This window comes from Falco rusticolus, chromosome 8 (assembly GCF_015220075.1).
Source record: "Falco rusticolus isolate bFalRus1 chromosome 8, bFalRus1.pri, whole genome shotgun sequence".
NCBI classification, from domain to species: domain Eukaryota; kingdom Metazoa; phylum Chordata; class Aves; order Falconiformes; family Falconidae; genus Falco; species Falco rusticolus.
The window spans coordinates 61,477,893-61,492,568 of record NC_051194.1 but is presented as its reverse complement, the minus strand read 5'-3'; the positions used below and the strand labels follow the sequence as shown (position 1 = coordinate 61,492,568).

The 14,676-nt window shown below is 47.4% G+C and overlaps 1 protein-coding gene across 1 annotated transcript in view; it reads right to left on the bottom strand.

Moving 5' to 3' along the window:
- Positions 1 to 10,487, bottom strand: part of MYO1B (myosin IB) — a 113,117-nt gene extending 102,630 nt beyond the window's left edge. Inside the window, exon 1 of the mRNA XM_037396395.1 lies at positions 10,421 to 10,487. The gene's annotated coding sequence lies outside the window, so the exon portion shown is untranslated. The remainder of the gene's footprint in view (positions 1 to 10,420) is intronic.
- Between the last annotated feature and the right edge of the window lie 4,189 nt (positions 10,488 to 14,676).

The window sequence follows — 14,676 nt, the reverse complement described above, 5'->3', positions numbered from 1 at the left end:
ATGAAAAACTATCATCTTTTAGCAGTTTAGTAATTAGACTTCATTAGGACGTGTACAAAATGTTCGCTGGGACATTATCTCCTACTGACATAAACAGTGGCTGAAACTTTGTTAACACGACTCACGTCCTTTATAAAGGCAGAGGGGAGAGGTCTGGTGGCTGTTGCTGGAGTTCTTTGGGGTTTGTTGGGGGTTTTGCGTGGGTTTTTTGTTTTTACATCAGCTTGGTCACGGTCTACATTAAGCAGTAATTAGTTGTCATGAATCCCCCAAAAGCAAAAGAGAAGCCTCTGCTCGCATCCTGTGTGATGAGGCTACCTATGCACCACTCTCGTATCACATCGAAGATGCACAGTACTCCTCACCACAAAACCAAAATAACCAAAGCCACGTGTGCAGAAGATACATCTCTGCCCTCCTCCTCTTCCCAAATAAAAGGCTAATTCATGAGCCTGGGGGAAGGAGCGAGGGGCTGTGTTTGCATTTCTCTAAGGCATCTTTCTGCTATGGATACTACCTTCTGTAAGAGACTGTGGGGTATATCTATTCTGCTATTTCTACTTTATACTCCCAGCAGTACAGGTTTTCAAATTACTTCTAATAATTATTTTGCAACCACAACACAGTAACTGCCACCAGTAATTGCACTCAGGGGTTGCTCTATTTCTTAGGTCAACTTGCAACCTTGCTTTAACTCCTCTGGGTTGCTCATACAGTCACGCAAGGATTTGGGAAAAACATTTGGGTCCTTCAACATTGCTAAGGCACCCTTCTTTAACACCTGCTAAAATGCAGCCTTAGAATAATCAAAGGGTGTTTGGTACCCCATTTTTACCCTGCAAAAGTTCCATTATATTTTGGATTATATTGGCAGGCTTCAAAGATTATAGATGTGGAATAGCCTTTTCTGTAAATGGTTATTCTGGAATCTGATCTTTTTTTTTTTTCCTTTTTTCTTTTTAATTTCTACTGCTTAATGGGGACAACACCTTGGGCATTTTCAATGCATCTAGAAATAAGTCTTCACTAACAAGGCTGCTTGTGGTCCAAAATCTTGGTTAAATTCCCACTGACTTCAGCAGAAACATGATCCACAGCGGTTTCTTACACTTAGACTTTTCTTAGTCACTGCCTAACCACAGAGTTTTATAATCATTCCAGGTCCACATCTACAGAAAGGGATAAAACATTCTGGAATAAAGGGGGTTTCTTTTTGGCATATACCTTGCTAAGATTCTCTTGAATCTTTTTCAGAATAAGGAGCAAAACATGACTGCAAAACCAAAAGCTGTCAAAGGTCCTGCCCCTTCCCCTAAACCAAAGCCTTCATTTCAGACTGACAGTGTTCTTCACACAACAGAATTTTTTCAGAGTTGTCAGTACAGAGCATGAATGCAAAGAAAACAACCTCATTTTTTTCAGGGGGGTGGAGTGGGGTGGGAACCCAAAACAAACACACAAAAACCCACCAAAAAAAGCCAAACCACCACAAAAATTAGCTTTTACTACTGGATACCTGAACTCCACTAAACAGGGGGTGCCCTTCTAAACTGATTATCTTCATCTTTCAAGCTGCCGCTTAACATTTTCTGCCCATTTTTTAGGATCCTGCCCAATCCAAAGGTGATGTTTGCATAGCTGTTGCAGAACAGGGGCACAAAACCCAAGGCAGCACTTATTTATTTTGGGGGATGTCCTTGGTTTGTTGCATGTCACACACCAGTAGCCTGCTACCACACCAGAGCTTGTGTCCAAAAGATCTCCCAGTGGCAGAGCTTCACAAAATATCACTTAAAACCAATCAGCCCTCAAAAAGTCAAAACATTTCTTTCAGCTGAGGTTTCACTCCTTTGGGAGCTGTAATCTAGATTGTCCATTTATCCTTTTATTATGATAGGACTTTTTCTTCCCCTTCCACACCAGCTTTCCTCCAGTCAGCACATGAACCACACTGCCCTGACAGAGGCAAAAGAAATCTGCTCGTGGCAGGGCAACTGGAGGGAACATCAATTTATAGCATGTCAGTAAGGTGGGTATTGCAAGATGTCTTAATACTACAGGGTTAAAATAGCAGAGTACACGCTAATCTTCTCCCCAAATGCCGGTGTGCCTTGCCTGTTAAGCTGCCAGCGATAAGCCTTGAAGATATGCAGAACATGGAGTAACAGAATAGGTAAGTAACGCTGTAGCTTCACTCAGCTGCCAAGAGCTGAAGGAAAAGCTGCCACTGAAAGTCATCACGGCGGCCACTGAACCAGACTGAACTGGGCACGGACAAACACAAAGCTAATCAGCTTCAGGAAACGGGGATGCCAGAAGACGTGCTGGTGGCCCTATCTGCCCACCACCAAGCCACCCATGACAACCCAGCACACCCCAACTCCCAGAGCAGCCAGCAGGCACCAGCGCACCCACGCAGTCACCCACAGAGCAGGGGCCAAGTCACCACGCACCCATATTCTCTCCCAAGCAGCAAAAACCTGGGTAAAGTTAAAACCTGCACGGCCGAAAGCACTGTGTATTTCCACACCGTTCCTTTTCCTTTAAAAACCAAAGGAAAAGAAGTCACCCAAACACCACCCCAGAGATCTTACTCTTCCCTACTGCCATTTCCCCCTCCTGGAAATCTCACTGACGAGCTCGTTGTAATATCCGTAAATAATATTTGGAATGGTTTTAGCCTAATATTTTATAAAAATCAGACACACTGTGCTAGCTGTACACAGCTGTCCTGGTCTATATGTCTACTCTCTCATACGTGCCTAACGCTGACTTTCATTCAAAGGACGGAGAAGCAAAGGCCACCAGAATACCTCATTTCCCATGTGTCTGTTAAAGCAGGCAGGAGAGGAGATCTGAGCATAAGCGTCCCATCAGAGACACGGGTTGCAAGGAGAACAAACACCTTCTTAAGTACCACTGAGCCACTGCAGGAGAAGGGCTCCACAAAATTCCCTAGCCACAGAAAAGCTTCAGATGGAAATTATTGCTTCTTCAGAAGTCAGTCCATCAGAAGAGAAAATCCTGCAGGAAGACAGCCTCAGCCAGCCCCATTTCTCCCAGGACTAGCTGCCAAGGTACAGAGCAGTGCAAGGTTTCACCCCGCCGTTTGCCATCACTGTCTGTTCTGCACATCAATTTCTCTTCAGCAAAACACTGCTATTTTAATGAAAAGCGGAGGGTGGGTCTTTAAAAAAATTGGATGCAAGTGTTGCAGGAAGAGGAAGCAGTATTTGCCCAAACCCAAGCTAAAAAAAAAAAAGCATCTCTTTAAGGGCTGAGGAGGTTTAGATTAAGTTATGTTCACTGTTAAGACATGTTTGCTTGTCTCAAGTGTTGAACTATATCCACAGTTTTGTCATTCTCAACAGCCATTCTCAGCAGGACGCCTGAAATTGCAGGATAAAAGCCATCAGTTTTTAAATCCAGGTACGCCGCTTGTGGATCCCAAGTATCAAGCTATTCCTGTGTGCCCCTTTCCAAGAGATATCTTGGACAACGGGAGCGGTTCAAGAAGCTACATTTTAACACACATGAATGCCTCTCATCCAGACATCTGTCAAGTTAGAAACCAGCAGACAGTGTTCTTATTAACATCTAGTGTGATCAACAAAGGCATTTCCAAATGAAATATAACACTTTGCAGAGTTAAAGAGGAACACCTTCCAAAAATATCAAGAGAAAGCACCCCCCTCCCACGGCAGAACAGCCGGTCTCACAGCCAACTCAGCATATAGTCACAGGTGCCGTGTTTTCCCTCGCGTTGTTCCAGCGAGAACCATCATCTGGCAGCTTTGGGAAGCAGACAGATCTACCCGCATGAGATACAGGCAAGCTGCCCCTGCGTCACACATCTATTACAAGGTACGAGGAGCTCCGGCTCTACCCCGGCTTGCCAAAAGGTTTTTCAGGGTTTCTCCTGGAGTGAACTCCGTTTGAGCAGAGCGCTGCACTCCTGGATCGATTGCGGGAGGCAACCTCCAGAGCCCCTTCGACATCCACAGTCCGACAGCCTGGGAACTGCACAACAGCAGTAGTACCTGTATCTCTTCTGCACGTTCCAGACCGGTGCCAAAACCACTGCATCATACGATCGTGACTACTATCCCGCGCTACTCCAGAGTGCAGTTTTTCAGCCTTCTAACGTTTCATGGGAAATAGCTCCTGCAGCGTGCCCAATCTCTAGCCTAAATTTATTCACGGTCAGGCAACATCCACTTCTTCTTGCTTGTGCTAATGCTATCGGGGTTTTGTTCTGTTTTAGATTTAAATGTGCTTTCTCCTTCCCAGGAAAATATTTAGAGAGGATTGTCTCATGGTCCTCATTCTGAATAGAGCGCAGACGGTACTGCTCATTTTCCTCTCAGGGGTTTCCCCATCCCCCCGAGCACCCCAACAGCCCTTCTCTGCTCCCACTCCTATATAAGCCCATCTTTGCTGAGAAGGGTTAACCAAGGCTTTACAAAGGATACCTGGTATATTGTGGCAGCAATATTTCCTCACCACAACCAGGAATATTCCCTCAGAGAGATGGGGATTAATTTTCACCCCCTTCATTACCCTTCCTCCTTCTCCAAAGCTTCCCCTGGAACCAGCACTTCCCTAGCTTACCCCATGCAACTAAGCCCAACTGCTCCATCAGTCACAGACCTCCTCTTACATGTAAAAAGTAGGAAGGGTCTCCAGATGTTCAAGTAACCAACTGGTTACTTGTTTAGCTTGTAGGTTTAACTAACCCCCCAAAATAATCTGCCTTTCAACCCTAACATCTTCCTCCTGACCTGTCTCCAAGCTTCTTGATGAAAGGGTAGAGCAGCTGGTATTGCTGCCCCAAGTCAGGCATCTGACGTACTCCTTCTTTCACATCGGATAAGCATGAGCTCCACTACAAAAAGCTCTTTCCTGGGCCCTCAAACACGAAGCTCTAGCAAAGCTATTTGGTGGATGGTTAATGGGTCCCCAGAGTCCCAGAAGAAACAGCACCTCCTCACCTCTCAGCCGGTGTCACCAGTGCCTCTCTGTTAAGCTGTTCATTTGCTTCCACAGAGGAACGATGCAGAGGATTAATACCAACTTCACTCCCTTCAACAGCTCTCCTAAAAACAGAACTAACTCCTCATATGCAGTACCATCCAAAGACTCCTTACACAATAAGGACTTTAAGGATACCTCTCTGATCTACAAGGACACCCTTACCTGTCCTGCAAATTGTCTTAACACAAAGGCATTAAAATCCAGATAGTAAGTGCAACCTCCTTGGCTCCTGCTTTCCCAAGACACAGAATTCATCACTTTATCACCCAGCGGTTTTCTCATTTCATTTCTTAGGTGCAGGTTCTCAAAAGTCAGTGGAAAAGACTAAAGCACAGTATCAGGACATTACATATGCTCCATTGTGCATAAAAACTGGTTACCTTGAGGCCAAGTCCTCACAAAGATATCCAAACACTGGTATGCTCTTGTGCACACGAGGAAGAACAGACTCCATGAAGAAAATGCATATAAAAGAGTAGAAACACTTCAGGATGTGACTGCTCTCTACCTGGTTTTCTTTCCATTGTAGTAAACCCTGCAGCTTCTTGCTAATGCAAAGTAACCCCAGTAGCACTTTAGAGCATACAAACTATGGAAATTATGGAAAATTTCAGAAAAAGCAGCAGAAAATCAACAGCAGAAGAGCTTCCATGCAGAGCGTTATTTGTGGGCCCAGGAAAGTTGTACCAATGCTGACCAGGCTGTGGTCACAAACTTTCAAAAAAAACTCCTTTCTGCTGACAGTAGGGAAAAATTAGTCTCTCCTTGCTGCCTGTATTTAGAAAACAAAGAAGTGTACAGCAAATAATTGTGACAGCACAGCACCCACCAACCCTTCCGTTACTCAGCACCTATTCCTCATAATTAGCTCCTCGTTTTTCTCCTTCCTATATACTTTTCCTTTCTTCCCAGTATCTTTTCTTTTCAAGGTGCTCCTGTGTAAGGATTTCTGCTACTGTAAGACCCTCGCAAGGACTGCTGCCTTTACAAGAGAGGGAGAACAAGACAAAAGTTTATTACCACACCCACACACCACAGCAGCTCGAGGCAGTGCTGCACAAAGCCAGGGACAAGGCAATTAATTACCTAAACCCCAAGATACACCCACTCTCCACCCCTGCAAAGGAAAAAATCCTTGTGACAGTAAATGTTTCTCACCCTCACTCCCTAGGACTCTGGATATTTGGATTCCTTATCTTGGGCCTGCAACTTGTTCACTGAAACGTTAAATCTGGCTGCTTAGGCTAGAGGTCACCTCCTGACTGCTTTCCTCCCGAAGGCTGGAGCGTTAGTGTTTTGTGTCACGTGCGTGTGTGTACATTTTTCCACCCGTGAGAAAGGATGCTGCAGGTCCATTACTCCTCCTAACCTGACTGCACAGAAGGATACCCCAACCAGCTTGCATCCAAAAAGGGGACTTGATAATCATCTTCTTCATATCTAAAACTGTATTTTGAAACCTCAGCCTTTCCCACTGAAACACTTTCATCACCACAGTGACTCTGCTAGCAGACTTAAAATATACCAAGAAATGGACAGAAGTTTACTTGCAGATACCAACTGGGAAATTTCCCAGTAATAAGGAGTTAGGAGGGACAGAAAGATTAATCGTCTGCACAGTTTTCTCTAAAAAGCTATGCCACTAGCTCTTCACGTGCAGAAATACAATTTGGATGGTTCTAGCCCTGTGGCTGGACGACACATTAGTCTAAAATCTCGAGTCTACAAGTAACTTCAAAGACTCTAGAGCTACTTAAAAGAAAGGTAAGCAAAAGGGGAGATAAACTGCTTGGGTTTACAACAAGTTTCCTCAAACGCAGAGCACAGGATCACAAATGGCAGGAGTCACTGAAAACGGCCATACATACCATAAAAACTGTCAAAGAGCCTGTCAAAGGCCAGGCTGGTCCCTGAGGATCAAGCCACCCATTTCACAGCTACCAGCCTCCGAGACACAGGATACAACTGCAACCAGCATGATACGCCAGTGACTTCTGGAGGATGGGGGACAGATACCAGAGGAAATTAAAGAAGAGGCCACTTGGTTAGAGAAAAAAAACAGCTTGGCAGGAGACCAAAGGCCAAAATGATGAGAAAGTGTGGAAAAGAGTAAGTCCCTACTGAGGTATGGAAGCTGGGAAACCCAGACTGGGTCACAGAGAGCCTTCCTTTACTTTCTAGTGAGCAGAGGTACTTCTATTCAAAGGGAGAAATACCTACTGTGGTCCTTTTACATATTTTTATAAATGCGAAAGGACATGGAAATGTTTTAAGAACCTCACTTTCCTCTTCCCTTAAGCCCTAAAACAGGGCTTAAGTCCAACAGCTAACGAAAGAGGAGATCCTCCTCTCCACGCTTTGTTCAGACACCAAAACCTGGAGCCACAAAAGCAAAAGAGCCAAGCTTCCACAGCCTACAAGCAAACTGGGCACAGCTGTAAAGGGTGAATGTTTTGAGACTAATGCTTAAACTCACCAGGAGTCACAGAAAGACCCCTGCTGCAGTTCCAGCATCCTCCTTAACAGCTACTTCACAGCACATGACAGAGAGTTGCAGCCCTTTGACTATCCCACCAGTGCAGAACAAAAATCTTTACTATTTTTCCCCCCCTCCTCATTCGAGGAACTGCAAAACAGAAGAAAATTCTTTACTGCTTCTTTCCGACACAGCACGCCTTGATGTTAGTTTATCCATCAGAAATCAAGCGCTCTGGTTTCCTTCTTTTTGAAGGACATGAATGGAGAGGTTACATAAGGCTGTAATAGGAGCTGTTATTTCCTTTCCCAGTGGAAGGGAAAAAGCTGTGGCTCAGGTTACAGAACTCCAGGGCTGGGCATCCCACTGCAGCCTTCCCAAACCCCCCGCCAGCAGAGCCCACCAAACAGGAGAAGCCACTCAGAAGGCTCTGAGAATGCAAAAGACTGAGTCCACTGCTACTGAGGGGGGCGGGGGGGAGCCTTTATTTTTGTCTCTCATCAGATTCAGGAAATTCCCCAAGCTTGACGCATACCATCGCTCAAGTCACCATTTTCCATGTCAGTTAGGTCTTCATTAGCACAATAAAAAGGATGAATGAAATTATAAGGTAAGATTTACGGGGCAGTCTGACACATGAGCCTAGCAAACTGACAGAGCGCTTGGCTTTGGCGGGCACGTTAGCGTTTGTCCCAGCTCTGACCACAGAGGGCAAGGGACAGGAGGAAGTGCAGAGCATCCAAACTGGCCTGCACGAGTACTAAGCTCTTCTCCAAACCGTCCCACTCACGCTTGCTTCACCTTCCTCTCCGATCCCCAAGCCACCGCTATTACTGCTGCCGAAGGAAGATGAGATCAGACTCCAACACGAGGCACTTCTGTTCCCACAGAGCTCAGAGAAACCAGATGATCTCAGAGGATCATGTGAAGCCAGTCCATGACACTTCCATGAGGCAGAGTATCTCCAGGATATTGCCAGCAGTTTCTTAAGAGTGCACAGTGGGAAAAATTAATGGCTTTGCTTATGTTTCCAATTTTTCTCTCCCACTTCCTCCTCTCATTTGCCAGACTTTTATTTTCCCTTCCCCCAGCAGCATTAGTAGGCTCGCAATGTACGTTTGCCCTTCTAAAGGGAATTACATCAAAACTTGCAAAATGTTTGAAAGGGCTAACACGTAGCTGAACTCAACTACCGTCCCCTGGCATCCTTTCCTCACAGAGCTCCTTCCCACAGACATGATTTAACACGGTCTCTCAAGAGAGAGGAAAAAAAAAAAAAAAAAAAAACAACAAAGAAAAAGGTGAGTTTCTGTGATCTAAGATGCTTTCAGGAGTTCTTTCCCCTTCACCATGCAGAGCATTCAACCTGTTTGTGGTGCCCAGGCACAGGCAGAAGATTTTAAGATGTCCATCAAACACACCACCTAACACCACATAGGTGTTTTCAGAAACACCTTCTTTCCTAAGGGCAGAAGGGGAACGGGTAGTAACCTAACACACCAGTAATCGCCAACAAAAGTAAACACCGACATGAGTGGTAACCACTGTATGTTACTCTGGGAATAACGGGAACGGTCCAACCATTCCACTTTCACAGAGTCAAGCCAGAGGCAGCACGTTGCATTAAGCACAAAATTAAAGACATTCTTAAACTCAGGCCTGGGACAACTGGAAATGAAAACACACGAAGAACATCGTTACCTTCCATATGTTTAAAAGCAGCCAAGCAGCGAACGCTACTTTAACAGATGGGTCGGACTATTTCTGTTCCCTAACAGTGTGCGCTTTTGGGGAAAGCCTTGTTTTTGACACTGGGCTTGACAAAGTGATGATTCATCCAGGGAAGGATGGGCAGCGTGTTGCCAGCCTTAATTCACAATTAACAATAGGACAGCCGGATATAGGAAACTCATGATTCGACACAAAAACTGCAGAGTCAGCCATTTTACCCAACCTTTACATTTTCCAGGGGTAATTCCTGATCTGGATATACTTTACTTTCTCCAGCATATGTTTTAAGAGTAGTTAGCTTTTATTTCATTACCGTTACGGTTGTCCTTTGGGACAGTGGTCCTTATTAAATACATAGCCATTGCCTTAATCGCATCATCTGAAATTGCAAAGGTTTAAATTACTGGAAGAAGCGAGCGGCGCACGCATGTAGGTGCAGATGGGACAAGGCGACAAGGGAGCACAGCACCTATGACCCGTGCCCGTCCTGCCCCTGTCCGGCACGGGGAGGCTGGCCGCTCCGAGGAACAAAGGGATGCCCTTCCCAAAGCCTCCTGCCCCGAAATCCCTGCTGCCTCCGCCTCCCCAGGCGCAGACGGATAATCTTAAATTGGGAGGCTCTCTGGGACAACGACCCGGCCCTGGAAAGCCCTTTCTCAGGTCTCTTCTCCCAAAGTTACCGGACGGCAGGATCCGTCCATCACCCCGCTGGCTCCCCGGACCCCCAACCCAGCCCGCTCTTTGGAATTAAGCGAAGGGCGCGCGCGCACGGTAATTATTTTAGACAAGAAGAAACAGACGCCACGGTCTCCCTCCAGAAAAAGCACCACGCACACACGTTCGTATTTTAAAGGGCAGGGTCCGGGCCACCCCTGCGGGTGCGCGCACCAGCACCCACGCCGAAGGGAAGCGCCCAGCGCCCGCAGCCACCGGGGGATGCTGAGCCAGCCACAACGCCCGGGAACCGGCCCGCGGCCGCCGCTTCGCCCCGGGAAGGGACCCCCGGGAAGGGACCCCCGGGAGGCGCCGGGGCTCCCCCGCTCGGCACCCGGACCCGGCACCGCCGCCCCCCCAACACCCCCCCACCACCCCCCGGCCTCCGCAGCGCCGGCCCCAGCCCCGCGGGGGGTCCCGGCACAACAAAGGGCCGGCGCGGGCGGGGGACCGGGGGAGCCGTACCTCTGCCGCCCCAGGGCGCTGCCCGCCGTCCCGCGGCCGCCCGACGCCGCCGCCCCGAGCCGCCGGCCGCCGCTGCCCTGCCCCGGCGCCAGCGGAGCGGGGCGCAGCCCGGCCCCTCCCCGCCCGCGCCTCGCAGGGGCGGAGGCGCCGCCGCCCGCCGGCCCCCGCCCGCCCCGGCCTCGCAGCGCCGCCCGGCGGGCTCCGGGGGCCGGTCCCTGCAGCCCCCTCCGGCCGGCTCCCGCAGCCCCCCGCCCGCCCCGCCGCCCCGCTCTCCGCAGCCGCCACCGGCGGGCTCCCCGCAATCCCCCCGCAATCCCCCCGCAGCCCGGCCCCTGGCCGTCCCGCAGCTCTGCACCCCCCGCCGCCGCGCTCCCCCTATTGCCCCGCACCCCCGGCCGCAGGGCTCCCCGCCCGCCCCGCAGACCCCCCGCCGGGTGCGGTGGCAGACATCCCCCCGCCCCGGTGACACCGAGCACCGGCAGGTGCCCCGAGCCGCAACCCAGCTCCCCCCTCCCGCATCCCGCAAACCCGCCGGCCCCCGCCGCTCTCCGCTCACACCCGGCTCCTCGCTTTTTCCCCACCTACATAACATAGTTCACCGTTAACCTGGATAAAACTCACCGAAAAGAGAAACCGACCCGTTTTAGCAGGACCCCCCCGTCCCCGGGCTGGATGGCTACAAAGATACTTTCGGCACTCCTCAAAACACACCGGCAGCTTAAATATAAGCACCCGAAAGTATTTACAGCGAGCTTTGACATAAGGAGCCTTATCTGCTCGGTCCTGCCCCTGATAAGCACATCAGCCGCCAACAATGCAGGGCGACCACCCTGCCGTGTGAGGGGGGGGCACCCTCAGGGCAGGCAGGCTGCACGCTGCCCCCCGGCCCTTCCCTGCCCGAGAGCGGGGCTGAGGGCAGCAGCAGGGGGCTCTCCCCACCCCCGTAAAAATGCCCCAAGGCACAGATGAGCCAGGAGAGTATTTAGGGCTCTACCTGACACTCACGCTTCCTGGCAAAATACCCTGCGTGGAAAGTTTCACTGTATGTGCTTTTTCCTAGAGAAACCAGTCACCACATTACCTTTTTTCTTTTTCTTTTTTTGGGGTTTGGTGGGATTTTTTTGGTTTGTGTTTTTTGGTTTTGGGGTTTTTTTTGTGTGTGTGTGTTTGCAGGTAGGCTTCAAACCGTTATTCCCATGCTGGGTTGGTTTTAAACAGCGATAAGCTTCAATTCAGCAACAAGCTGGCCCTGCGATCCATAGGCGACGGGGAAAAGGACCTGAACTGCAGGCGCACAACCTAAATGCTTCAGTATGTGGAAGAAATCCAGCTTACACCACCAGATTCAATATGATCAGGACCATACAGTAAAGATGCAAAATGCATTTAAAATCCTTTCTCATTAAAATACTTCAGTTATTTCAAAGTCAATACTAAATTTTCAGCTACGCGATATTGCTCCTTCAGCTATATGATATTCCATACACAGTTGTTCTGTGTATGGAAAAAGACTGTATTCTCACATGATTTGTCAAATCTATAACTATACAAATGTTGGAGACAGCTTTCGGATGAACCCCAGGAACGAGAGCCCTGCAGCCCTGCTGATGCTCAGGCTCATCACTGTTTTATTATCTGTTGATTTTCAGAGCAGATGCTTAGCTCCTAAGATTTGTCCAGCCCTATAGTTTTTCTGTCTGTAAAAACGATGGGCTGCTTTCATCAGAAGTGCTCCAAAAACTGCTTCAACAAAATATTTTTCCCACTGAAAAATTAAAGGCTTGGTCAAAACTCAGTTCTATGGAAACAGTGACAGTCTGGTGGAGGTATTCTCAGGAAGATAATTTAGGTCTGGGATGGTCCAAAAGAGACACAGGCAAGAAACATTCCTGAGCAGCACCAAGACCCGTCCTTGCACCCCATTCTCCATCGAGGTGGGTGCTTTGCTCGTGACTCAGCTTGCGGTTCGTTCTTTCCCAATTAATGAAGGGGGGGGGGGGGGGGAGAGGAAGTAATTTCCTTTTACTCCAAATCTAAATGAAAACTCAATTCAAGCCTTTGTAAGGAAAGCAGTTACTGCCCAGCTAACACTACTTATCAACAACGCACCCACAACAGTAAGGAGCATCACAAGGCAGCGACTGCCAACATTTCACAAAGTATCTTTTTCAATTTTACACATTAAAGTCATCATAAGTCATTGCATTGGCATGAAAACACACAATTTTCTACCTCAGGTGTCAAAATTCTTTATTTCATCCAAAAGTAGTGTAGCTTTCCTTCCACGGTCCTCCTGCTGTGCTTCAAAGGGGTTCAACAGCAGCTACTTCTCGGATGCACTCTTCCTGCCCACTTGATGCTCAGATTCTTGTCGATCCACCTGTAACAGCTGGTGATATTTGGCAGCATTTATAACACTGATAACATTAAGCATCCTGGTGAGGCTGCCTTGTCCTCCAGGAAACGAACCAAAAATACCCAGGGTTTTCCCCCAGCCTTCCAGCACTCCATTCCTTCCTGTTTCAGATCTGTGCAAAAGAAGATATCTCATTAGCCATCCTTATGCTTGAGCAATTTTCCATTCTCACTCTGTAAAATGCGAATTAGCAGCCTATCTCTGTATCTTACACTCCTTGCTTTGTCGAGTAAGCAAAGAAAGCAACATCAGTCCTGAAACCTGTGTCCTTTCCCTAAAGCAAGTTGGTGCAATGGAAATGGTATCGCAACTCAGACTAGAATTTTTATTTTTTCCTTTTTACTACATCTACTGGACTACCATAATTACCGCTGACACAATCTGCAGTAAATGAAAAAGAAATAATATCTAAACTAAACTAAAAGACATGCCTGGCCACAGATGATCAGGCAGATACCAAGAATTCATTTATTTAAGACATGGCTCATTTCTTAAAGCCAAATGGTATAGCCTGGACTATATAAGAGATCAAGGAAAATCAGTATTCAACCCACATTCAGGTCTCTTTTGACCGTTAGCTGTAACCTAGAGGATATTTAGGGGGAATTTCCAACTACTGAATCATTAAACATGCTTACTTTAGCACACGCACACATCATTCTGAAAGGGCAGAGGCAGAGGCTTCATTTGGCACCAGCCTACCGCAGTTTCAGAGAGAAAATGGGATTTTGGCTTCATCCCTGATTTGCAGCTCCTGAACCATGGACTCACCAGAAGCTGTGGCAGACATCTGTGTACACCAGAGCAGTTTAGGAGCTGCTTATTTACAGATGACCTTTTCCCTCCCCCTTTGGGTTTGTTTTTTTTTTGGACGTTTCCACAGGGTGGATTATAGTTTTTTGATTACAGCCTTAAGGCTTATGGCTTCACAGGCCAAGCAACCCAGAAAACCAACTGCAAAACTTGCTGTTGCTAAGACTGCAAGGGCAAAACTGCGGAGGTTCAGGGTGCCGTTTAAACTGACAGACCATGAATCAAACACACAGCTGTCCTTGGATTTGCCGATGACAGTCCCTGGGAATAAGAGGAGCACTAGTTAATGGCTAGAAGTACCTCCTAGCCAACCTTGCTGAGAAAAGAAGGCAAAGCATAGCTGAGCCAGCCACTTCAGAGAACAAAACCAGAACTACTGCGAACCGTAATTTGTACTGCCTGCAGGATTTGCATCGAGGCAGGGTAGTAATCTAGTCTCAGCTGCGTTCATGGCTCTAGGATGAAGTTAGCTCACTAGAAATACAAAACCACGTGAATTAGATAAAGTTGGATGGCAGGTAGACGTGCTCTCAAATGCATTTAGTTGGTTGAACCATGCCTTTAAATACCATAGTTAACAAATCAGTACTTAAGACAGTTGTTATTATTTACAACTTAAAATTAGATTTCAATAGTTTTAAAAAGGAGAGAGAAAAAACAAAATCAGCCCTTGCTTTTGTTATTTTTCTTTCAGACACCAAGGATAGTTTCATATTTGTTTAGATATACAGTTCTCATATATGGAGAGATTAACTATGTGAGATCAAATTATTCCTATTTACAGATGAGGAAATTGAGTCAGCGAGAACAACTCAACAAAAAAACAACAAAAAAAAAGCAGCAATTCCTTGACAGAGCTGAAAACACAATTTAGATGTTTTTAATCTCAAGCTTAGCCATTTTTCCTGTACTTGGTGAGAAAATTCTGCGCACTCACAAAATGTGGCAGCCATACCTCTGTTCTAAATCTGTGGGACTGAGCACATACCAGAAGTTGTGGGAATATACCCTGCAGCAGCTATAATAC